At 44.1% G+C, this 26,712-nt stretch overlaps 1 long non-coding RNA gene across 2 annotated transcripts in view; it reads right to left on the minus strand.

Annotated features, from left to right (window-relative positions):
• Positions 1–200: 200 nt before the first annotated feature.
• LOC115343536 overlaps positions 201–26,712 on the minus strand; it is a 41,986-nt gene continuing 15,474 nt past the window's right edge. Inside the window, exon 3 of one of the 2 annotated variants that reach the window (XR_003924170.2) lies at positions 201–2,069. This is a non-coding gene — a long non-coding RNA (uncharacterized LOC115343536). Of the gene's footprint in view, positions 2,070–19,749; positions 20,003–26,712 lie in introns of those variants that run through there. The other variant, XR_003924169.2, reaches the window with a different exon arrangement.

The raw sequence follows: 26,712 nt of genomic DNA on the forward strand, positions 1-26,712 counted from the left end.
TAGAAGGAAAAGGTAGTGAGCAGTATTACTCTGCTGCTGAGTATTCATTGTGTTAAAACAAAAATAGACATAATATCAGATAGCTACCACCTGGAAACTGCATTATATATTTGGGTGAGAACACAGTCCCAATCTGCAAACACATTTGCACATGATTACTTTTACACATTGCAAGAAATTTCCTTGAAATTCAGTGAGTATAATGTTAATAGTCTTTATTCATGTCTGCAGATGACGGTCTTGGCTTACAGGAATAGTCACAAGGTAGTTATTACTAGCAAGCAAGTTTAGATAATTTTCCCTCATAATTCAGGGAGGGGTGATTGTTGGAGTCAAAGACATATAATCAATTATTGTATTATTAGTTATTTCTAATTTAACTGTCCAAATTCAGAATTCTTTAGATAGCAAAAGACATTTCACTTCATATCTAGAAAGGATTCTTTTTTCCAAAAACCAAGCCAGAGTTATTCCCATAACTATCTGAAAATTAAGATTTGGATTTCAAAGAAAAATTGCTACTATTGCAAATCAGAATCTTTCACGAAAAAGATTCAAATGTGAAACTCACCAAAGTCAAGATACATACAGAAAGAGACTTTCTCATTTTTTCCCTCTTTCTTTTTCACACTGACACTGTAAAATCGATAATATCAAAATTGTTCCAGTTTTGCTTTTCATTTTCCTTTTTATTGCCTGCAATAATTTTGAAATTTCCTCACCTTTGAAAAAGAAAAATGAAACAGTCCCTCCTTTGTGTCACACTTCAAGCACTAGAAAGGTTTTTCAAAGTTTCAATAGCAACCAGCAGCAGAAACACTTGAAAATGCAAAAAAAATTTTGCTTGTGTGGGCAGAGGTGCCTGTTCAGCTTTCATTTTACTGTCCCCAGTCACAAAGAAATATTTGACACTGTTAAAATTTCAAAGCAATCAGACTTCGGTATTTTAAAAGGTTTACAGAAATTCCTTTTGAAAAACTACGTCGTGTCAGAAGAACAATATTCGGAAAAAATCCTAACTGTGGCAGACACTGGTTATTTGCATTAGAGTCCCAATAGTAATGAGCATCAGTAGAAGCAACACTTCCCAAATACTCGAAGCAGCAAGGCTCTAAGGCTCTAATAAAGAAAAATAGCTTACACAAACCCCATCATTTGTCTCCTACAGTGTCTCCTCTTAATGAAGGAGATATGGTAAGGAGAAATAAATTTCTTAAAGTGGTCACTGATTCTGCACTCCCTCATCTTTAGACATCTAACATCGTGCGAGCTCAGGCCCTTCAAATGTGTTTCATGTTCAAAGACTTCCACCAGCGTACTTCTTGGCACATGCAACATAGTATATGCAAACTACACCGTAAGATAGTCACACATGCATACAGATTTCACAAACCAATAAACAGAATAAAAAATACAAGAATTCACGAAGTTCAGAGAAGAAATAGTATAAATGGAAAGTCATAGATACAAAAAAGATGGTCTATAACAAAACAAAACACCCTTTTTTTTTATTGTTAATGTTGGGATCCAACTTTGCACCAGTAAATTGGCTTTGATCTTTGTCTGTGTTACTCTCCCCTGCACACAAATACAATAGCTGATTTCTGCTGTGGTAGCAGTGCTTTCCACTGCGAGCAGAAGAGATTCATGGCCTCTCAGGCTTGGGCTGGTGCCAGGTCATGGATCTGTTGCCAGACTCTTTGTAAGCGCTGTGCGGCCACCTTGCTCTCCTGCACTGATGTAGTCCATCACTCCTCTGCTCCCTTCTGCCTCTGGTCAACCTGGGAAAGGGAGCTGAAGGAGGTCACATACAGCCCCTGCCCAAGAAGGACTTTACTTACACGATTCAGGTAATTCAAGTAGAAGTGAATGCACTTTTTCACCCTCCACATACAGATAACTTCCCACAGAGAGTCAAAAGATGGCCTGAGCCTCACAACCTGTGCTGAATAAACAAAATAGTGGAATTCTGAAGTGGAAAATGTAAAAGAAAATCCTCCTTCAAGTCACATGTAAATGCTTGTAAGCAGGTGAAGGTGCATCACTTTAGTCAGCTTGTCGCGCAAAACCTGTAGGACAGAAAAGGTACGAACAGAAATCAGAAAATATCCCAGACTTAAGCAGACCTGGCTAGGCTCATCTCAGAATAGCACTACAATTGCTGAATCTGAGCAAAGCTTTTCCCAAAAAAATAGAAATGGGACAAAAATGTAACTGTGTGGCTTACACATAAGTAACTACCGGCATAGATGTACCCTCAACCCACCATACCTTTCTGCAGGTAGCATGAAATAACAGCTCTAAGAAACACAAATAACTTTAATATATTCATTTCAATGTACGCAACTAAGGCATTGACATCAGATTAATTCTTAAAGTATTGGTACTAGCTACATGATCTGTTCGCCAGACGACAAAAAAAGATGTGTGATCACATGGTGAACATCTGCACTGGCTCTTTGGATGACTTTTTCTTCCTGACTCTGGAATGGGAAAAACTTGGTATTCATTCATCACTTACTTACATTTCGTCCATCTGACCTACGTATTAAGGAATCACAAGTTGCCACGTTACTCATTTTTTTCCTTGGGGAATTTTTTTGGAACAATAAATCTTACTTTCCTTAATAGTGTGGCTTTGTTAATGAATTTAAAGCAAGGAGGTGTCCACACATGTAGTCCCTGGGTCTTGAAACCTTAGCACCTCAATTTGAATGCAGAGAAATGCATCCCCGAGCTGCATGTCAGGGAGAGCGGAGACCCCCTGTTAAAGGGAAGCTCCCAGCTTGAGCCTGCGATGGAGGGAAAAGACAGATTGGGTCAGGCCCTATTTTGCATCTCTATTATAGGAGTTTTTAAGAGGGGAATGTCAATTTATTAACTTAATTCATTAAGTTTTTAAGGGGGAAGGGTTAAAATAAAATGAAAATGCTTTTCGACGCAAAAGATGGGTGTAGGTACCTCAAACAGGTCATGCAGACCACAGCTGGCAGAGAGGTGCTCGGGGCAGACCACGGGGTAAGCACTGCACAGCAGGGCATCCTGCGGGGTCCCTCACATCCCCGAGTCTCCTTGGGAAGGCTGCAGAGATACTGGCCAACCTAACACAGCGCTGGACCAGCCCTGGCCCTCTCTCCTCCCCACCCTAGTCACCAGCTGGCCACTTGTCATGGGGGCACATGAGGAGATGAGGCCAACTGGGGAAGAGGCCCCCCAGGAGGTGGTGTTGGGTGGGCGTCCCGTATTGCACAGGGGTGAGGGGAGGGACGTGGTCCACAGGAAAGCACCTGCGGGAAAGCTAAGCACCTCACACACACATAACCCCTGTGTGGCACCAGGTGGCCGAGGGCCTGTGTCCTCTACAGAGCTCCTGGTGCAGCCCATGCTTTCGTTTTGGTTCCAATGCTGTTTCAGGTTTCTTGGGAAGAAGCTGAAGGTCATGGACAGAACCCCACTTTCCTGCTGATGTCCCCTCTTGGAAGTGTTTCATATATACGCATGGTAACAGCAAATTCATTAGGCATGTCCATACACAAACCCCCTGGGCACCCACAAAAGTGATGTCAGAGGGGGATGAAGTCCAAATAAATTTCAGATGCAAAAATTACATTTGTTATTCCAAAAACACCTCTCACTGGTAGGTTAATGCAGCATTCAATTTGTATATCCAGTGCTTGGTTTAGCTTTACAGCTCACTTCCAGTGTATCTCAGAATCTACATAAAAGATTTTAATTTAGTAAAATGTCTGTTATCACCAAGATTTACTTAGCTCTCTTCATCTGTACAACATGGTGCAATAGGGAACAGATCGAAGGATCACTGAACTCAGGACAAGACTCTTACTGATTCAAACCATCTGGTAAAAGTGTTTTCCTTGAGTCCAGGGCATGCATCTCACAAGTCACTATAAACTACAGCCTACAGGAATACAATGAAATATGATAACAAACTCAAGCTGTTGAACGAACAGTATAGCCAACCTCTCCCCAGAATGGTTCGTTGATTAGTCAACACCAATGCAGAAACGCTTCACGTGGATAATTTACGGTTCACATAAAGATCACATTATTATAACATTTTCCTGTTCACTGAGAGATAATAAAAGACATACTCCAAATCAATATTTATTATTTTAGTTTTCCTTCCTCCCTACTGTTAAGCTTGACATCCTTCTCCTCCCCATTTATAGCCTGCCATTGCTAACTGAACCCCTTCACAACCTCCGAGATAAGTATCTGTAAGAGATCCATATATCATTATAGCAATAAACCAATCCCTCCAGACACATTTAACCACAATGGAATATTGTCAGGCTTTGAAGACAAGTTGCTCTCTGAGGAGCAGAACTACTGAACCTTGATTTCCTGCAGTTCAGTGTCCCACAGCTTTCCTCTTCTACCCCAAATAACCCCTCTCTGCTTCCAGTACCATAAGTTCACCATGTCCCCTAAGCCCTTTCATAGTATCCTCCATGTCCCTGTAACATTTTGCCTTGCAATACCTCCAGTTGCCTTCATATCTCCCAGGCTTTCTGGTGACTCCACTCGTTTGTCCTTCATGCCCTTGCTGCCCTTTTCTATCTTGCTACTGGGGCAGGAGACAACAGGTACTGAGACTAGGGTGGAAATACACATTGGAGCCTTGGTCTGCCAGAAGGTGGCTGCCACCTGGCCAGCTAGGGGGCTGGCAAAATCAACACAGAGCACTAAGTTGTCCAAACAAGTCGTGAAGAAAACCTCTGTCCTTTTCCCACCTGCCAGGATTTTTTCCAAAGCTTCATTGATAAATTAGGATTGCTGGAAACACTGCCCCTTCTCAGTTTTGGTTTGAAGCGTCTGAGAGTGTCACAAGTTACCAGAGGGCCATCAGACAGGCAACGTAAACCTTGCACCTTCTTCTCCCAACACCACAAAGCCAACCACTTGCTGACCCACCCCATACTCCACTTTTCAGAGTCAGTTGACTGACTCACACGACTCCACATGATCTTCAGTTAGACTGACCAAACTCTTCTTGAGGCAGCTTTACCAGGCACCAATCACTTTTTTGATGTCTCGTGCTAAATTTACATTTTAAAGATCTGTTGCTTATTATTGTCAATGTTGCCAACCCAAATCTATGACAACGTCAAATTGGTTATGCTGCCAATGTTTTGCTCTCTCTGAGGTGAAGCGTTTCTTTCATTACCATCAGTGCTATTTATACAATTTCCTTGTTCAAAAAGAAGGAAAAGAACACAAAAAATTACTTGGAGTATAGGGAACGCCTAGGAATTGGACAGTTAAGACAAACAAAGCTGCAGTATACACATTTCCTTGTACAGCTCTTATAAACAAAGTTTAGCTGCCTGAATCCTAGTGGTTTATACTCTTTGGGCAAATATTGAGCTCATACCGTGATTCATGTCCCTAGTCATACTCCAAAGCAGCACTGTGTTCCCTCCACTGTGTTTCAGATGTGTGCAACAGAATGTTACTGTTTGATCCAAAATGTTTTATGACTTGCTTCCTTTTCCTTTGGTGTATTAGCAGAGGTTTTTGGCAAGCCTGACTCCTTTTCAAAGGTTATCAGAACAAAAGGGTCAGATTCTAATTTCATTGACTTGGAGGAAATTGAGCGGGTGGGAAAAATACATTTGATGTCTCTCTGTGAGCCAATAGCTGTCCCCTGTGGGCAGTTTCTGGCCCTATCTTTTCTTCCATGACGGAAGTTTCACCTTTGAGTCTTGGCTTTCACCAGGAAGAAGTGAGAACTTATCCTTAAAGCCACTTTGACATCAACTGATCATTTTGCTCACCTAAGACTATCATTTATATGCTAATGGCATGTTCAAGGCTGCCATTCAGCTGCCAGCTAGTCCCCAAATGGGTACTGAAGTTTTCTTGGGTCACCTCAGCACTTAGCGGTGACTCAAGGCTGACAAATCAGTCAGGGCTCCTACTGCAGTTGGGGCTTCTGGGAGCTGAGATGCAGGCTGGTCTCACCGGCTGGCTCCAGCACAGCAACCAAGCTTGAAGAATGACAAACACCAGATTTCTGCCACCCCAGGAGGGCCACAGCCCTGCTGCTGCCCGCAGTGGGGACCAACAGCCACCAACACAGGGCATGTGCAGGACACAGGAGAACAGGAGAGGTATGGCAGGGTGAGGGGGATGTTCATCTGCCAGATCTGGAGATGCCTCACATGAGAAACTTATCTTCAGGAGACTATTCACAACTGGGTGTCTTGCACAGCAGAAGAGGAAGAAGAAGGACTGCATGGCTTAGGTTCAGCCCTGGGCTGATGACCCCAAGGTGAAGCACAGACACAACACTCTTTACCAGCGTGGGTCAGGGAGCCGGGAGATCTTTGCGTCATGTGGCACACAGATGTGCTCTAGCTTACTTTGTACATCCATCTTGACCAGAATAGACCTGGCTTGTCTGTCATTATGCTCACTGTGTGGCTCTCCTCCTTGACACCAGGGCTCCTCCATGTCATCACACGGCATAGAGAGAAGTGGGAGCTGTCTGGAGGTATAAGATCAAGAAACAGTGACAGACATTTTGATAGGAACCATAAAACCTTAAACTGCATATGGGGCAAAACATGCACAGGCAGAGCTGAGGCAGCGCAGGCTTTTCCAGGCCATAACCAGGGGCGGGCAGCCACAAGCCCAAGAAACCACGAGGAGCAAAATGTTGCTGCCCACGATGTGGAAGAGCACAGGGCTGATATTCACTGTCCTGCACAAACCTCTCCGCTTGTGCCCCGATGGGCAAACCTCCTTCACAGTGTACAACAGCACTGGTGACTGCGAGGGACTCCCTGCTGCTTAACATGGCAGCCCTTCCATGGCCGAAGGGGACGGCCTGCTTCTGTGAGAGCTCACTGAGCAGCACCGTCCTGACTCCCAGTAGAAGCTCAGACTCCGTGGATGTTGAAAGCTGCTCAAGAATGACAGGAGACATGCTGCCAGTAGCTGATGAGTTAATTGTTGGAGTGAGATTACGGTGAAAAATGGTAGAAATGACTGAGGCCTTGGTCTCACGTGCGGTGGCAGACCTACTTCGCCCAGCTAAAATCATTCCCACTCCCACTCCCATGGTGGCACAGCTGTGTGCGGTCACACTGGGAGACACGTCAGGGAACAGATCCAGATGGAAAAAACTAGTTCAGATTATTTTCCAGGTCATCACACATTTTTGTTGGCAACGAGACAGGGAGTGACAGGAGAGAGAAAGGACGAAGGAGGGTCAGCAGGGAGGAGAAGGGGTGCAAACTGTTTAAATGGCATCACACTCAGACGAGGGCACCCAGGCCAGCGAAGCCTAAATGCTATCTTTAAGTCACTTGGCATTCCCCAGATCTCACTGGAAAAGGGGATCTGGATTTCACAGGCACACATGATTTTTTTTAACGTTGCCCAGAGTCCATATCCCTACATTATTGTCATTTCATTTCAGCTTTTGGCCTGGGGGGACACAGTATGTATTTATATTCATGTACAAAATGAGAGATGAAGGAAGAAAAAAGACTGGGCCAGACTAAAGCTTGCATATTCTGTGGGTTTCCTCAATAAATCTATCAGTTTTACTGATAGGGACAATTCTTAGTTGACTGCAGTTCATATCACGGTATTACTGCATGGCAGATGTTTAACTATTTTTCAAGCAAGCTACAGAATACATGTGTTTTTCTGTCACTTATTCTTTGTTCAAAATATATCCCTACATCACCGAGAAGAGAGAAAGAGGGGAAGGAAGAATCTACACTTCCTTGACATTACACAGCATATTTGAACTGTCAACCTCCCCCATGCCTTATAAGGAGACCTTTTAAGAATTCCAGTTATTGAACATCCTATAAATTTCTTTCTTTAATTTTAAATTAAAAAAAAAAAAACAAGTCTCACTCTCTGCAAGAACAAAATGTGAGGGAACACATATTGTGCAGACACATATTGTACAGTACTGCCAACATCTGTTGCCATAATTAAGGAGAGCAACATTCAAAGCAATAATAAAAATTAGAATAAAATAGTGAAAATATGTCTTTTCACTGGTTTCATTCTTGTAGGCAGCCTCATGTAACACACCTGAAGAGTAAAAGGCTGTTACTTATCTTCCAGCACTGAAGTTCTGGCATTCTGAGCTTCAGCAGCTCTCATCATCTTCAGACTTGCACTATCCGTTATATTTATGTGTTTTATGAATAGACTAAATTACTATCACAGAAATATGCCTTCTTTTTCTGACAAAACAGCACTGCCTCCATGCTAGATAATATGTGTTGCTGTTGCAGCCTAGTAAGCACTTATTCTTTTATATCAAATTTTAGGAAAAAGAATATTTTTTAAGCTATAGGATTAATACATTGACTAGGTTTGTCAGAACAAAACAACAGCACTTACATTAACAAATGAAAAGTCTAGAAAGTCCTCAGAGGCATTTGGTTTAGACGGATTGTGGATATTTTCCTGGCATGGGATCACATTAAAATTTTTACTGCTATAATGTTAATTGCCATATAAAATCTTACATAACCATGCCTAGAAAGCAGAATTGCAGACTGAATTTCTTATTCAGCCTATAATCTGAAATTAATTGGTGTTCAGTTATTGTTGTTTATGGACTACATTGTCCCATTGGTCTGAAGGACAGATTACAAATATAAACATAAAAGTCTTTGCCCTGGGGAATTTACAGTCTACTAGATGAGTTATCTTACAAATGGTGAAATAATGCAACCAACAAGTGGTGGTTTTTTCCGAATTATTGCTTTTTAGCAATAAAACATCACCACATCTCTATTAGGAACTTGCTAAATTATCATCACTACTAGCCAAACATTTAACTACAGTACCTGAGAATGGCTACCATTAAAAAAAAATAATCTGGTAATTAAAGGCCATGATTAGCTCAGAAAGGTGAATTTGGCATGGTCAGCCAGCTCTATCTGGATTTAAGATGACTTATTTTAGATGCCATATTTTTCATATGTAATGTTCTCAGTTACCAAGGGATAATAGACTCTTCATTGAAAACATACTCAAATTCTCCCACCTGGGAGTTCTAAATGAATCTATACACAGTTTGTACCTTGTATATATCAGCCAATGTGTATTATTCAACAAGAACCAAGGGCAATTTTCCAATGCCTGAGAGATAAGGAGACTTAACATGTCAATTTTTCTAACTCAGTGCTTTACAATACAATCCCATTGTTGTATAAATCACTGATAAATAATAACCCCCTTAATACTATCTTCACCTTCCATTAACCAAAATGTTCTTAACTTTAAATTGCAAAATGAAATAAAGGAACATTGCTCTATCATGTATTACATGCACTGTTCATCATTTTACTATTCAATAAAAAAGAATTCAACAACAGGATTCAACATGTAGGTTCACTGTTAGAGAATTTTCATCAACTTCTATGCTGCACCGTTTCAGCTGGAAACAGGGGCAGATGAAGGTCTACAGATAAAGTTTATATTTAAAAAATATTTCTAGATACAACCACAATTTTATTTGGCTAATTACTTTGGAAAAGCAGTTTTTTTCTGCTTAAGTTCATAACTAAGGTACATAGCCTCCTTGCTTTGGCAGCAAAGGGTGCAACTGTATTTCTTAAGAGTTGTGGTAGCTGTGGATGCTGTAGTCCAGGCATTCCCCAACTGCATTCTCTTTGGCATCAGTTATCCAGCCATCTGAAGTTAAGATAGGCAAGGGTAGCACACCTGTTGCAAGGATTATTTCCAATCTCATGCTTAGTAGAGTATTGTCAGTGCAAGCTGGAGTAAATATTTTTCGTATGGCAGAAGTTAACCAGAACCTATTTCACCCCATTTGTCACAGCAGAGTTGCTAACAGCAGTCGTTGATATCAGCTGTTGCAATTTCAGGCATACACAGATGACTCAAGAATTCCTACAGTTTTGAAAGCTGTGATGAAAGCTCCCATGTTTGCCCAAGCTCAGCAAAATTCTGTTAAAAGCACTCCCTTTGCATAGGTTTTAAATTCCCAGAATTCCTGTCTTCAAAAACATCAACATTATTGCCCCTCTAAAAGGCGTGCAGACAATCGGTGGCTTATATATATGCAAGTGCCAAGCCAACATATACTTTATTATTCTAAGTGAATCTTTCCCAGATCTACGTTCCAATTTTCCAGTGCACTGGCAAGAAATAGATTTGCTGAACTCAAAAAAGGTCACTATTTTCAGCAGTGGTTATGACTGTTTTTATCCACCATTCGAGGCCTGGAGGACAAGCAAAATAATTTTTGCACCTGCCTCCTCACTGCAAAGTGTGAGAAGTTGGGTTCCTCACAGTGGTTGCTGGTTAGCTTGAAGTAAAGACATGTGCCCATGCTCTAGAGAATGATGTCATATCATTTATCTTCATAATACATTTTTCCCAGTCTTTGACTAAGAATTGTAGGAGGAGTGACCATTCAATTTTTCTCCACTGCTAAGTCTTGCAACCAGTACCTACAACTACAGACTGTATCCTTGTACTGGATGGCATTCCTCACCAGCTTCGGTGCTTCTGGTAAGTATCAGTCATTTTTAAGATGGTTCTGGCAGCTGGTTGGCTAACTAGTAGATCTGTCTTGCAAAGTAGTTTATTATACAAAAAAGTCAAGATATTCAAGGTACTGAAGGAATTTAAACATCACATCTGGTCTGATTCTCTGGACATCTAGATTTATTCCAACATGAAGTCTATGACAGGAGTGTAAGAAATACCAAATGCTATTAGGTTTTCATTTTCAACACCTTTTAGATGTCTGCGTTATACTTTAAACTGACGCATGATTTAAAAAAATGAGTAATTGTAAAGGACTGAGTCAAAATGCTCTTGGCAGGTATTATCAAAAACACTGTTGATCCATTTAAACATCTCTTCCAAGTGGGCAACATCAAATATGACTATTCTGTAGCCAAGAAAGGAATTAATCCCATACTAATCTAAAGAAGTGCTTCATCTCTAACTGTGTCAAGCCTGACAACACAGGTATTATGCCATCCCTTCAGTAGTTGCTGGATAGGGCCTCAAGCTATGGTGCCAAATTCTACACATACTCCTCACAAACATGTCTCCTGGAAACGTTTGCCAATAGTAAACAGAAGATTGCAAATGGTTTTGAAGTCGCCATCCTAGGAATGTTTCCATGTACCCTGTGCGTTTATGCACATGGCCTTTTCACAAAGAGTTTAATCGAAAACATTTACATTGGCAGCTCCAATATTTCCAGAGTCGTTGGTACCTAATGTCCCTGCCTATTGCAGGGGAGAGAGCAGAGGGCAGGTGGTCTGCACAGTGGTGGCTTCCCAAAACATCTTTCCAGATGAAAGTATTGAACCTTGTACTGCTGGATTGCTTTTGATATGACAACAAATGAATGTCTACCAGGCGCTCTCCTGCACGCACTACATCCCTGGTGTGCTCTCCTGGTCCGTAACGTGAGAGAGCCCGTCCCATCCCTAACCCTCCAGGCTGCCTCCAGTGTTCAGTGTTCACTGTTTCCATCTCACAGCAATAAATTATAGGTTTTCTGGATATAGTCTTACAAATGGCAACAGAACAATGACTCCATTTATACGATATCAGGTATCCTTCCCAATCACCTCCTGAAGGCTATCAGCACTGCTCATATGCAGTGTCCAGCACACAGAAGGAAGAATATTCAGTAGCAGCACAACATCTTGGTAGGTTGTCTACCAAGACTAAAGGGTTCTCTTCCTCTCCCAAGTTACTGTATGAAACACATGATGTCCCAGCCTGCTTAGTATTTAAATGCCACTCACATTCCTTGCTAGCCTCATAACGTGACTTCCTAAAAAATAACAGTGAATATGCTTTAGGAGATTATTTTTTCCACATGTGACTGGTATTGACTGAAGTCTATCAAAGGAGCACGGAAGACGCAGAAGTCACACAACTTCTGAAGATCAAACTGTGGATCTGCTGACACTTAATGGTATAAACTCAGGGATTACTCTTCTGAGAGCCACCCAGATTTACAGTGGTGGGATCTATTAGTTTACATGATGAAGGGCTAATCACCATAAACACAAAGGTCTGGAGATGAGCAGAGGACAGTACCAGGCAGAGGAAGCCCCACAGCACCTGGACCTGGCTACTCCCAGGGATCTCAGCAGAGGACAGCCTGGCTGTGGTCTGGATGTCGGAGGAGTCTCTGCTTTCACCAGACAGCCTGGCAGACTGAGCAGGGTTACTGCTGGCAGGTGTACGGGACTCATTATGGGATGAGCATTTGGGGAATGGTGTTAAATTTACTGCGGGATGTTTTAAAGGGGTTAGTGGGAATGTGTGAGACTTATGGGATATTAAGGGTAAAGACCAAAGGCAAGAATGGGAGGGTGAAGTTTGCTTGCGAAGGAACAAGTGTGGAAAAATACAGAGATCAGTGGATAAAAGGAGCCAGTTACATGTAAACAGGCTGCTGCTCAGTATGCTTGTTTGGTCATGCCCCATGCCTGATCACCACAGTCTTCTAGTTAAACTGTATTTCTAACTACTTTCCTGAGTGAGGGACTCTGCTCTCTGTGTGTGTGCCTATGGGGGTGTGCCTGCAGCAGCTGGAGTCAGGCTATGGGTCAGAGGGCCCATGTCTCTGGGGTGCCAGCAACTGGAGACACCAGTGTGTGTTTATGTGTGTGTGCATTTCCCAAGGGAACGTCAGTCCTGTGTGAGTGCATGTAGGATAAGGGGTTCTGGGAGACAGCTATGAGGGAGACCATAGGTCAGGGGCTGGATACCAGAGAGACACCAGGGGTCTGAGAGTCAGATATTGGAGTGACCATAGGTTTGCACAAGCTCCCAGAGAGACCAATGTGTATATGTGTATGTGCATATGTGTAGCAGAGGGCCTGACTGCCAGCAACTGGACTGGAGTTGCAGACCCATCACTGCAACCGCATGAACATCCTGGTCTCCAAGTTAGCAGCCAAGAAAAAATCACTGGCAGGGAGGCAGAGGCTGAGCAGAGGATGGGACAGTGCAACGTGTGACCTGAGAAGCACTCGCATCCTCCCATTCCCAACCATCAGGCTGGAGCGCCTCACCCAGGTGAGCCAGGCAGAGGAGGCTGCAGGCAGGTGACTTGCCAGACCTCCATGCATGAGGTTGTCAAGGTCCCAGGTCACAGGGAGCACAGTCTCAGCCTGTCCAAGTCTTGTTCTCCCGAGACAGGAGAAGGAGCAAGAACCTGAAGCAGAGCTGGCCACATAAGGGCAGGCCTGACATGGAAGACACAGGTAGGAGCTCAAGCGCTTTGCAGTACTGCACTGCCTAGAGGCACCCCGTGTCCACAGGGTACCCGTGAGACAGTCACAACCTGCCCTGTCCAACAGTGTGATGGAAAGTCTGGAAGTAGCATGAGCAACTTCCAGGTGGACCATGGTGTGTCCCGAGGGTGTGGGGTGCAGCAGTGGTTTGGCTTCTGCCTCACGGGATGGTGCACAGCTATGGACTTAGAGCCATCCTTCCCTCCCCGGTTGCAAATGGCACATCTGCCTCCTGATTCAGGGGAACAAGCAGGGACAGCCCTCCTCACCCCACTGGTTGTTGCTGCAAAACAGGACGGTGGGGAGACGGGCCCTTAGGCCACCCCCCTGCAACTGCTCCTGTGCAATTATGCCGAAGTCATGTATTTGCATTCACTTGTAGCCCAGGCGCCGGTGCTGAATTCTTAACAAAACAGACTTTCATAGGTTACAGCGAAGATGCAAACAGATGGCATAAGGCTTCGAGCGCAGCTGATGCGAAGAGCTGTCATGAGGAACCGGGAAGTGCTTTCCCTCTACGGTGTGGTAGGACGGGGTGGCTCCGGGCTCTGCCATGCAGCCTTGCCAAAGGCATCGCACCTTCCCGCTGCTGCAGGCTGCAGCGATGGGTTCCCGAGGAGCTTTGTTAGAAGCCAAATGAGGGGTATCTTTTAATAAGTGAAAGGGGCGGGGGGGGGGAGAATCACTTTCTTTAGCAAATGGCCTCACTCCAAAACTGCAATCTGATCGCAGGACTCTGTTTCTAACTCAAGCGTAGAGAAGGATTATAACTGCCCTGAATTTTGTATTAAATAGAGCATGTTAGAAAATCCTGTATACATCTGAGAAACCGCAAGTCTAGGCATTAAAAAATCATACCTCTTTAAACTTCACAAAAGTAACAAAGGATGTTAGGCTTTGAACTCCCAATTACAAGTGTTCAGGGGACAATAGAGCTGTGCAAGGAACACGCGATCTGTAATTGATTTGATTGATTAAGTTCTTTTTCTGCCCTCTGAATATCTACAAACATGCTGCAACTGTTACATGCATTTGTTTATTCAAATGCATTTGATTAACAGCATTCAGAATTTTTGACAAAGTGGATTGTTCGTAAATAATCAAAATCTGACTAGTGTTGCTTAGCTGTAATTTGTTAGGGAAAAAGAAATGGTTTAACAAACCAGCAAAGCACAGAGGTACTTGTAGGTAGAAGCTGATTTCTGTATTTGTTTATCTGTGTGGCTTCGAAATTGACTCTCACCCAATATTCGTGCCAGGATAACTATTGTTCATATAGGCACAGCATGCAAACATTAAAGTCTGTAAGCGTGTTCACTCAAACTGAATTCATCTAAAAACTCAGCCACTGTTTGCATACTTTAATTACATACTAAGAACTGGCAGTGCAAGCAACAGAAAAAAAAATGCAAAGAGAGAAGTCAGACATGCCTTAAAAATTAAGCTCCTTGTTCAAGCCCCAGCAGACAATATCAGAGCTGGCCCTGAAGAATAAAGAGCAGAAAAAAGAAAACCAGAAAACAGTTCTCATTTTTCCAGCTTCCCAAGTTGCATCCAGTGAATCTTCTCTGCTTCGGTCTTGCTTTGTGCAGACCACTACTGTGTTAGCAAAGCCATTTTCTTTGCCTGGAAAATGTGAATATTCCCTCTGAAGAGCACTTGAAGCATAGCGGGGGGAAATACTGCAGTGAAGAGAGGTTTCTCTGAAACTAACCATAATGGATTCCCTTTGTTCGTGTGTTAAGGGACTTGCTTCAGAGCAGAAAAGTAGCCAGGCTCCTTCAGAGATAATCTCCCCCTTTCCTTTTGCCCAGTATTGAATGGAGACTGAAAGGGGAAATATATTTTCCTTGGGCTCTGCCCTGGGGTACCCGCCTCTGGTCCTCAGGGGCTCTGCGTTGTATAGGGCCAGGGCGGAGGGAGGATTTGTGGTCTAAGAGTTAAAGCAGGAGGAAAGAGAGATAGGACCCCTGGATTATAGTCTTTGCTCTGAGATAGAGGTAAATAGTCACTTACATTCAAATACAAAAACTTCCCCTTTGAATTATTTTTTCCATTCCCTACCAATCCCAGCTTATCTCCCCAAAACGGTCTTCACTTTCAGAATCAATTTATAACCGATCAGACAGCTAAAATAGCTTCTTACAGTAGGTGTCTCTAGTCAATGACTGATTTGCATTAAGAAAGATATGACAGCCAAGTGTGAAGAGAAAAGAATGATAGTTTAATTTTAGAAAAATTCCACATTCATCTGAGAAATGATTACTAAGCACTGTGTATCTTCATACATAAATTATTTCTAAAAATGTGAAAAGATATTAAAATGCTAAATATTTTCTTGCAGCGGGAGCAGGAAATCTCCAGATCAGATGCTGTGGCCTTTCGCGGGAAGGGATGGACTGGATTCACGCCCCAGGGAGGTACCCGGTGGTCCTGTGCCACTGATGGTGACACCGAGCAAGGACAAGAGTGAACGGCTCAGGGGAAAAGGGGTAGAGGGACACAGGAGGAGAGAGCCAGCTAAGACAGAGGCAAAAGCACCTTCCAGCCCCTCTGGGGATGGGTGAGAAGCCTCCCCCTCGTGCTCCGCTCATGTGAGCGCTGGGACACCCATTCTGCTGGCGCGGCAGGCGCTGCTCGGCCTTAGACAGGCCTGGGGGCAGTGGTGCACGGACATGTAATTATGGAAATAAATAGCGAGGTTCCCAAGCAGGCAGGCTGGGGAGCGCCAGGCAGCCCACCTGTATTGGGTTTGCGTGGCAAGGTTTTGGTATTGAGGGGCTACAGGGGTGGCTTCTGTGAGAAGCTGCTAGAAGCTTCCCCTGTGTCCGACAGAGCCAATGCCAGCCGGCTCCAAGACGGACCCGCCGCTGGCCAAGGCCGAGCCCATCAGCGACAGCGGTAGCACCTCTGGGATAACAGATCTAAGAAGGGAAAAAAAGTTGCTGGGGCACAGGAAATTGCAGCCGGAGAGAGGAGTGAGAACATGTGGGAGAAACAACCCTGCAGACCCCCAGGTCAGTGAAGAAGGAGGGGGAGGAGATGCTCCAGGCACCGGAGCAGAGATTCCCCTGCAGCCCGTGGGGAAGACCATGGTGAGGCAGGCTGTCCCCCTGCAGCCCAGGGAGGTCCATGGTGGAGCAGATCTCCACCTGCAGCCCGTGCAGGACCCCACGCCGGAGGAGGGGGATGTCCGAAGGAGGCTGTGACCCCATGGGAAGCCCGCGCTGGAGCAGGCTCCTGGCAGGACCTGTGGCCCCGTGGAGAGAGGACCCCACGCTGGAGCAGGTTTGCTGGCAGGACTTGTGACCCCACGGGGGACCCACACTGGAGCAGTCTGTGCCTGAAGGACTGCAGCCCGTGGGAAGGACCCACGCTGGAGAAGTTCATGGAGGACTGTCTCCCGTGGGAGGGACCCCATGCTGGAGCAGGGGAAGAGTTTGAGGAGTCCTGCCCCGGAGGAGGAAGGATTGGCAGAGACAATGTGTGATGAACTGACCGTAACCCCCGTTCCCCATCCCCCTGTGCTGCTGGAGGGGAGGAGGTAGAGAAAATCAGGAGTAAAGTTAAGCCCAGGAAGGAGGGAGAGGTGGGGGAAAGGTGTTTTAAGATTTGATTTCTCATTACCCTACTCTGGTTTGATTGGTAATAAACTAAGTTAATTTCCCCAAGACTACTCTGTTTTGCCCATGACAGTAATTGGTGAGTGATCTCTCTCTGTCCTTATCTTAACCCACGAGCCTTTCGTTATAATTTTTCTCCCCTGTCCAGCTGAGGGGGGGAGTGATAGAGCAGCTTTGGTGGGCACCTGGCCTCCAGCCAGGGTCAACCCACCGCAGCGCTCCAGCTGTAACCTCTGCAGAGCCAAAGGCAGCTCCAAGGAGCGTGACACAGGCATCGGGGGATGTGCCAGGGAGCCAGGTGCCAGCTCCTGAAATAATTCCTACAGCTTGTCAACAGAGCTCTGTCATCTTATCCAGAAAAAGACTAATAGTGGGCTGACGCCTGGCACTGACAAATTACCAGGTTGCTGGAATTGGGATTTGGATTCTTTGCTGAGTTTTGTTTCAATTTTTTAAGGATATCTTTATTTTACCAGGACAAGCTCTTTTTTTTTGTCCTCTCATTGTCCAAGCTGGCAAAAAGCTGCCTGACATCTCCCACAGAGGAAGCCCAGACCCTGCCAGGGGCCTGTGCACAAGCGTAGGACATGTTCAGAGGCGGCAGGGACCTCCTTGCAAGATAAATTGTAGGCTCAGAGTCTATGAGAGAAGGAAGGGAAAGAGTCAAGAGGTGAGAAAGGTGTGTGAGGAGGGAGAAAGATGACAAGAAGGTTGCTGCAAGACCGTTAGAGCGTATATTGTGTTTTTTACTAGATGTGCCTCATTTTTCAGTGTCAAGAAGAGGATGAGTACGCGGTGTTTGTCCCACGCTAACACACCCTGCGAGAACAGACATCAGTCACTGTGTGCCACGTTTTTATTAGTTAAGTTTCACAGAAGCATCCCTCCAAGTAGGGAATAACTCCATGCATCACAGCTCAGGTTTGACAGGAACATTAAAGGTAGTATGTATTTTGACATACCGGTCTAAATTTGTAGGCAGCAGAGGTCAGACTTGATGTAAAAAATTGTTGAGATTATTTTTTATGAAAAAGTTAAGTTTGTGGCCCTCTAATGAAGATCTTACTATCTTACCTAACAATTTTTCAAACAATCTAAACTTGTGTTATCTGACATTTTAATTAGCCTCATCTCATTGCCTTGGAAACATCCTGTCTTTTTGCATTATAAGTCCTAGAGCATTTGACACCCTAATGCATAAGACCATTTTAGAAAGACAGCAAACTTTTATTAGTGTTGACTTTGTTGCTATACACTAGAACTCCATTATTTGACATATTCACTCTGCACATCACCTAACTTCCCTGAAATATAACACGAAACTCTTTCCTGGCTTCATTCATTCAGAAGAAAATTATTGTATAAGCAAATTATGTCACATGGAGGACCAGATCTTTTTAGGGATTTTTGTTCTTAGGAGACAACATAGAACAAGAAATTCTCTTTCCAGAAAAGTATACCCATGAGTACCATTAGAATGACTCCAAGTTCTCTCACGCAGACTTCTCAATGGACTTCATACCAGAGGTAGAAATAAAGTAATTCTTTCATATACGGACTGGTCCAAAGACTGAAAGGCAATGGGAATCTTCTCAGCAGACTTGAGAGCAGACTTTGAAGAGAGGAGGTACCTCCAGCTACATAAATACTTACCAATCTTCACCCTTAGTTTAACTCAGTGAGAGTTTGGGAAAAGCAGAACACTTCCAAAACTGTTGCCTTTTTTTTTTTTTTTTGGCTTCACTGTTGAGATCTTCAACGACTACCCATTGTTGTGGCAGAGACATCAACCCTTGTTCAATGCCACTGAAGTGTTATCAAAACATCAGTCGTTATTGTGTATTGGCCTGGACCAAACTCAGCTCATTCAGAGCAGCGTGCTTTCATGATCTCAGTACAATGCAAGCACATTACTCGTTCCTTTGCAAATACATAGCACTGTCAGTGTAAGGGATTTCTTTGTCTCGTCAAAATAATTCAACTAGCCTATAAAAATTACACTATTGTAGTATGACACTGAACAATTTCAGTTCCTTCAAAAGTTCTTTGAAACTGTGCAGAACTCAAGTGTTTTCCACCCAGGACAATAAAGAGCAGTTGCTTTATTTTGCATAATTCCCTTTTAGAATTTTTTAAAAAATTTGTCCTGAAACAGGAAAATATCAATTTTAAGCGATACATTTTAGACAGCAATTTCACACACACATAGAGTGGTCAAAATACTATATAACAGAACATTTCCGTGGTGAAAGGATTATGCTGGTTTACACCAAAAGCTGTATCTCTAGTACTTATGTATTCTGAGCAATAAATTAAAAAAATGGTGGGAAATTAATTTTTTTCATCAGCAGGGCAAAAGGTTCAGCATATGAGTTTAAGTAAGTCAATTGTCTGAAATTGGAGTGGAAAAGCACCATCCCCCATCCAGCAATGGCTCCAGTTTTCCATCTTTCAGGGAAGAGCCAGATTGCAGGAGTTCAGCTCCCAAGTTTAACATTCATCTGTTAAATCTGTTTTCTTTGACTTCTTAGCCACAATGTATGGGTTTTCACCCAGGAATTCTGTACAACAGAATACCCTCACTGCCTCCATTTCTGTTGACCAATTATTGCTGAAACTACATTCCGGTGCTTTTGAAAACAGGCTGTTTAGGCTGAAGCCTAACAGGAGTCACATGCCAGAAAATACGTCAAAGATTTTCTTTCTCTCTGGATGAAGCTAACAAAACCCACACTTTTCCTTTCTTCCCCAGGTAAAAGCTTCTTCGTTCACCCTGTGGAAAGGAAATTTAATGACGTCTTTTCTTTTCAGATAGCTTGCTCTTTTTCAGAGCTGCAGCACTTGCTCTGGACCCCAGGCCCCGTTTTCTGTAGCAGACAGACAGTGCTGATTTGACGGGCTATGCCTGTACAGGAAACAAATGGTTCTGCCAGGAGCATCCATGGGATGGATTGTCCCCACCAGGAGTCTCGGAAAAGGGCACCGAGGCAGGAAAACTGAGCGACTTGTCTCCATGTAGGTGCCCCGGGATATTAATGTGCTTTTACTCTTCAGTCTTTCACTGCTGGTCAGAAGGGCCTCTGTAAAAAATACAGAATCTGCCTTAAAGGTCCTGGTAATTCATTTTTGTTCCTCATGTGAGCACACAGAAACAAGGCAAGACCAGCTCAGGCCTAAATCCCATCAAAGAGTCCCCAAAGGTTTCCACAGGACACCCACACTTCAGAGAAGGGGAGCAAGTCACAATAAAATCTGGGCAGCCACCGTCTACCTCCCTGGGTAGACCTGGACTCCTTAGCTGGCAACAAGAGATGTGGTCAGATAGCACTTTCCCCAACCCTTGCAGCCGCTGCAGAACTGCCTGCAGGCTCACGGAGGACATCTCCACTGTCCTTAAAGGGTAGTCCTGCAAGGACGTAGAAATTTAACAGATTCCTAGCTCTACTTCATGTGTTCATATCTGGGGACAAACAAACCAGACCCCTCAAGTTCCAACACTACCAAGCCCCCAGCCACAGGGTGGTCTCTGCTCAGTGGGCACCCCACTGCTTTGAAAGCCCCCTCCTCTCCTTCCTGGGGCTGCACTTGCACAGACCGTGTACGGGCTGCAGATCTGGTCCTGAACATTGTCTGCGGTCATCACCTTAAATGACTGTCTGGCACAGTCAAGCAAACTTTTCCTTTCTAGGCACATCTGACCAAAGCTATACATTCTTCCAATGCAAGGTGACATTCTGCTATTAATACGTGACTCCGGGAGCCAAAGACCTGCAGGAGCCCCACTGTGAGCATGAATGGCACCCAGCTGCATGGCAGCTGGGAAGAGAGTAGCGCTGCTCTCTCATTTACCCAGCTAAAACGCAAATATTTACTCCCAAATTGAACTGAGCTGCAGCTAGTCTGTACCAGCTGGTTATCCCATTGAGCAAAGAAAAGAGGGAAATGGATTTCTTCCTGTTTTCCTTACTGGTCAAAAGATTAAAAGCAATATAGTGGTGTTGGTCCCTAGGTATTTTCTGATTAATATCCTGTTAGCCGGCTGGCAAATTGCCAAATTCACTTCTCTTTAAATTAGAAAGAGACTGTTCCAAAAGCTCAAATGAACTTTATTAGCATAACACTAATAATTCAGCACTTACAACCCAGAGACAGGATTGCAAGTAAATATAGGCGTGCATTGCCTATCAAGGTTTCTTTTTCCCTTTCCTCCTGGGTAGGCAAAGAACTACAACACATCAGATATTACACCACCACAGTCAGGTCAGAAGGGTCTAACTTTTACAGGAAAGGTGTTATGAAGCAAAAAGGCCAGAAGCCCTGAGAAATTCCTTTCTCCCAGGAGCATCTAGAAACTTGTCCCTTCTGGTTTTTAATAGTGTTGATCAGGGAAGAGGTAACACAGAGAAGTCTTCTTTCTTACCTCCAGGTTTCTGGCCTAGTTAGTAAGCTAGGACTTTCCTCGCTGAATGTTGTCTGCTGGCCCATAAATCAGCTCCCTCTTGCCTGACGCTTCTAGCACATTTCACATTAATAACCATTCTGAATTCTCCAGCATGTCATTTCCTTTGGTCTTCTTCGTAGCAGAGGTTTATAGCCAAGTTCAGTTTAGAAACCACCAGTACAAGACTGGAGTCAGCGGCCCATAAGGTACCCGAGATTGCTTCATTCATTCAATGTTATTCACATGTTTGGGAGTGCAGTTATGACATGCATATCTTTTGCCTACTGTCTGCATCAGCCATTCATGTCAACAGGGATTACGGAGGAGATAACTCCTCTCTGTCACCTCGAGCAGCAGTTGCTTCCCAAATAGTGCTCCCTGAGGGACTGACATGCCATAGAAGAAGATAAATGTTCTGAGGACGCTCACTAAAAATACTGTGTGTTAATTCCCCAATCAAAAGTCTCAGGAGGAGAATAATGAGTGATCTGTTAGCAATTCTGTAGGTTCGCAGTTGTCTGATATCCCACATCTGGGAGCTACTGCCCTCGGGTAGCAGCTAATTGGCCCCAGTTACCGTAGTGCCTCACAGTCCTTAATGTATGTATCCTCTCTACTGCTCAGTAAAGCAAAGAAGGACTAATTTCAGTTCGATAGACTGGGAGCTGCGTTTCAGGGAAAGCAAGGAACTGACTTTACAACATTATACTCCACGTAAAAATCAAAGAGTGAGGCAAAATCCAGGTCCTGACAATTTCTTTCTACGCGGGGGAGAAACTGGCCACAGAAGATGTTTCTTTGGGTCAAATCCGCTTATTTACAAGGACTGCAAAAGTGCTGCTTCCCTATCAAAATCAAACAACAAGCAGTTTCTTCACCTAGCCCCTCTCAGCCAGCCCTGTAACCAAAAAAAACTGTCGCAAGGCCTTTGCTTGAGTGAAGATCCAGTGATTGCTCTGCCTCCTCGGTTTTGTGTTACTTTCTGCCTCTGCCTCTGCAGAAGTCCTGCTCCTTCTCCCACACAGGCAGGCACACAGAGCTCATTACCTCTCCCTCCAGCTCTTTATTCTCACAGGCCAGCGTAATTCAGCTTTTGTGGGAGCTTAAGAACTTGCTCCTATGGTTTTGGAGACTTGGTACAACCAGGGAGCTCTGTTACTTGTAAGGCTTATCTTGAACAAAACGTGGCTTTAAGCCCACTCACCCCCTGCAAACGCGCGCAGGCTGTAACAGCGCTGAGATACCTCAAGATTTTTTTCTTTTTAAATGCTCCATCAGCATTGATTTCAATAGGAGCTGGATGCCTAATCTGCTTATGCACTTCTGAAAATCCTATTAAGTGCCTCTTTACTTCTCTAGGTGCCTAAATATACTTTTCTTAATTTGGCTCTAAGTGATTTGCATCCGTCATCAAGATTTTTGAGAGCGCGGCTCGAGGGGAGACGCCTCCCTGTCACAGCCCTTCCATGCAGTCTGTCACTTGTTCAGATACCTAAACCGGGAACCGAGCTCTCGCGAAGATACTGTGACAGTGTGAAATATGTCTATTAAACTGTGAACGCTCTTCATGCTGTTGCCTCCTTACCTCATTACGCCTCCCATCCCGCGCTGAGCACACGCGCCCTGTCACCCAGGGAGCCCTCACCATGGGGTTATCATGGCTTCGTCTCCCTTTCCACTGCCACCCCAGACCTATACAGTTTTCTGCAGCGGGCCCCAGCTGCGGATGGAGCCGCGGCTCCTCGGCGAGAGCAGGGCGATGTATTTTGGGAGGGGGCAGGGACGGTTTGGGTGCCTGGGGACAGCAGCCGGGACAGCAGCGGTGTCTCACCTTGGCCTCCAGGCTAGCAAATACGGAGCTTATAGAGAAGTGTGACCAAACCAGGCAGCGTATATAAACATTTACTTCTAAGGACGTCCTAGAGAATTAAATGCCTGTGGCTCAGAAATGTCTTTGCTCAGCTTTTCTTATCTTCCTTGGCTTGTTGTTACTAAAAGGCAGTCACAGGCAAGAAAAGCTGTGAGGGGACATACATCTGAGAGGCTCAAAAGAGCTAAGGCTCAGCTCCAAGGTTTGTGTCAACAGGACGGCCAAACACTCCTTGATCTGGAGAAAGGGCACGAAAAAAGGGTCTGTGCCTTTAGAGCCGGCGCTGGATGCAGTAACTGCTTCCTGCAGCCAATGGATGTAGAAATGGGGCCAAGAATAAACCAAACTGGCCACGACCAGGCTGGTACCCACCTATGGACAACTTCTTGGGAAAGATGGGCCCCACTGGGGTCCTCAGCAGCTCTGCCCCAGCCCCACTGCAAGCCTCGGTCAGAAAGGAGAAGAGAGGAAATTAGCACCTCCAGGAATTACAGTTTAAACAGTCCTTGGAGCACCTTTAGCTGTTCTTAAGATGAAAAGAAACTTTGAAAGGGGGATTAAAGTTAGGATGGTCTGGTTTTGATAGGGAAGAACAGCTATTTAAGAAGAGCAATGGAAAATGGAAACATATTCAGACATCTAAGCATACTTTAAGAGAAATCTAGAATAGTGCAAATATGGAAATGCTCTGAATCTGATCAGCTATTTCTCCTCTTACAGACCCTATGCTGCAGCCCAGAAAGCTTTGATGAACCAGAGCTTAAAAACCCACTTGGCCTTTGCCACTGATTTCTCTGTATTAATTCTGTTTGCTAATAATCACAGTGCAGCAGCTGAAGTGCACCATCACGCGCAGCAGCCCCAGTAAGGGCCCAGCAGTGCAGGATCTGGCCCGTGAGCTTCAGTCAGCAACTTCTGCACTCCCAGGTCTTTCCTTGCAAAGTGTCAGCTTGAGCAAGTCTTACAACACATCTGTGCTTCAGTCCCCTGTCTGCAATACCACAGTAATAACAGTGGCCCTATACAATCCTTATGGATTAATTAGTTACCATTTGCAGTGGACATTGACAGTTGTACAGCTGATAAATCACCTTTTTGGAAAGAGTGAATAAACTCCCATTCAAAAACCCCAGCAAGTTACAATTTCCTGATACACAACAAACAGGCAGACAGCCCATATCCAGAAAAAAAAAAAGATAATAAAAAACCGATTTTGCTCATCCTCCCATTGCGTCTGTCACGATGAGCAGAGAGAGGAAGAAAGAGTTACATTTGGAATATTCTTGCCTTGAATCTGCGAAGCTTGCAAGGAAGATCCCCAAGCTGGCTTTCCTCGAGGAGCGAATGTTAACTGACAAACAGAGAGTTGGACAGGCTCCCTTAGGAGGGGAGCAGGGCTTCCCCCAATACTGCTTTGGAGAAAATAGTTTGCATGAGGCCTAGAGCCAGGGGCCAGAACATAACCTAATTAGGCCAGAAAGGGTGATTAGCTGTTTATTTTGAAGATGTTCAAACCATGCACTCACATTATACACTGCCCTGGGAGAAGAAGGATGCTGTTTATACTCCCAGATCTAAGGGATCAGCAGAGTTTATTTTCCCCTACAAATGAAGGCCTGTTCTACTTACATTCTTTCAACTGAGATCAGATCTGTTTATTTTCACTCATCTGCAGGAAATGGGAATATTTCAGTCTATTATTCTGAGTCCAGGGAAGCAGTTTGTATTGCTTAACCATGGGCAAAGGCAAATTAGTCACAGCCTTCACGTGCTACCTCAAAAGATTTTTTTTAACAGTAGTACCATTAGTGGCAAAAGGATTTACAAAAACCCATAGTGCAAATTCTGCTTCTTGAACCTCTTCCAGAAGGCATGAGAAACTTTGTTAAACCCCCTAGATGACTGGTACTCCATCGTGGGAGGTGGAGTTGATCGAGTTCTCCGTCTTCCTAGCAGGCACCTCCATGTATTGATGCTGAGCTGAGGGATTTAATGCAATATTTTCAAGCTCGCTGCTTCTTCACTCTATTGAATTAGCTGCTGATTTGTGAGGGTATCTGGAAGCATGGCACTGAAAAAGGAAAATGCTGGTGGGAGTGGAGAGGTGCAATGAGGCTCCCCACACATGGCTTCTGGTCAGACCAGTGGCAACACAATAAAGATGTCTTCATAATACGTAGAGCACACCCCACCAAAAGCTACAGTGGCATCCCACTTCAGTGTTTCCAAATATTTGTTTGAGTTGGCTTCATATTTAATTATAAAACAGTACCCTTTTGCTTGAGTTTGTTAACAGGATTTGTTGGCATGCTTTGATCTTTTATTTTTAATCATCTCTTGTGTTCATGAAGCCTTTGGTAAGATTCTCTGCTGATAAAAGCGCTCAAATTATAGCAAATGGACTACGAGGTGACATTATATCTTAAAGAGGGTTTTAATTCCTTTGAAGTTAAGCTTTCTGATGGTCAGTTAAATTATTTTAATTGTATCTTACTTATTTTAAACTTAAATCAAGACTGTTTTCCAACTACTGGAACTTAAAAATTCTGCAGAACCTAGGCAACTGCAAGCACTGTGAATGTAAATTTTATCTGTTGACTACATTCAGCAGAAGAAACAATCAAGAATGCACTGAACATCAAATACTGTGATGAAGACAGAAATTACCAGCAACCAATTATAAAGATATGGAGCAGCAGAAGGTACAGTGTGTTACATACATTATGGGGCTGCCAGAATAGGCTACTTAGGGATGTACAATAATAATTTAGATTGTTGATCATAATAATCTCATGCTGGTCATAAGTGTCTGGCTGTTATTTTATGCTTCCCCAGCCCGTTTGCTGAAACTGTTTGCTGGGTTTTGTACTTCTTTATAGTTTGCAAATTGTTCGAGGCGAAGTGAATTTTGCTGTTTGTTTGCACAGTACCAGCTCTCAAGAAGGGGATGGGAACTTCCGTGATCTCCTTCACTGAAAATAATTAAAAAATCCCTAATGGAAACAGTAAAAATTCTTCTCTAGGAAAAACAAACTTAGCTGAACTCTAGCTAAATTAACTGATATCCCTCATGATCCACCAATTTTCATGATGGATTATGCGGAAGCTTTATGAAGTTCAAAAATAGCACCGTGTTCCTCCCTCCTCCTCCTCCTTGTCGCAGGGTCATGCTGGCTATCAGAAGATTGATCTGCCGCAAGCAGAACTTCCCCACTACAATGAACATAATCCTCCAGTTCACTGGTTTAAGTGAGTCTTGAAGGATTACTTTTCAGCGTAATGAGGGGTTAGATGCTTCCCAAGATAGCTAGACAGCCTTCATGGGTTTTTAAGATGAGTCAGTACATGAGAAGTTGCAAAGTGCCGTAGCCTTTACTTAGGTATTTTTCCATTTTCTCACAAAAAGTCCAGGTGCTCTGAGACATTCACCTTCCTGGGAGCAAGTTTCTCATGCGGACCCCAGAGAAAACCGTTCTT

Source organism: Aquila chrysaetos, chromosome 7 (assembly GCF_900496995.4).
Source record: "Aquila chrysaetos chrysaetos chromosome 7, bAquChr1.4, whole genome shotgun sequence".
Taxonomy (NCBI): domain Eukaryota; kingdom Metazoa; phylum Chordata; class Aves; order Accipitriformes; family Accipitridae; genus Aquila; species Aquila chrysaetos.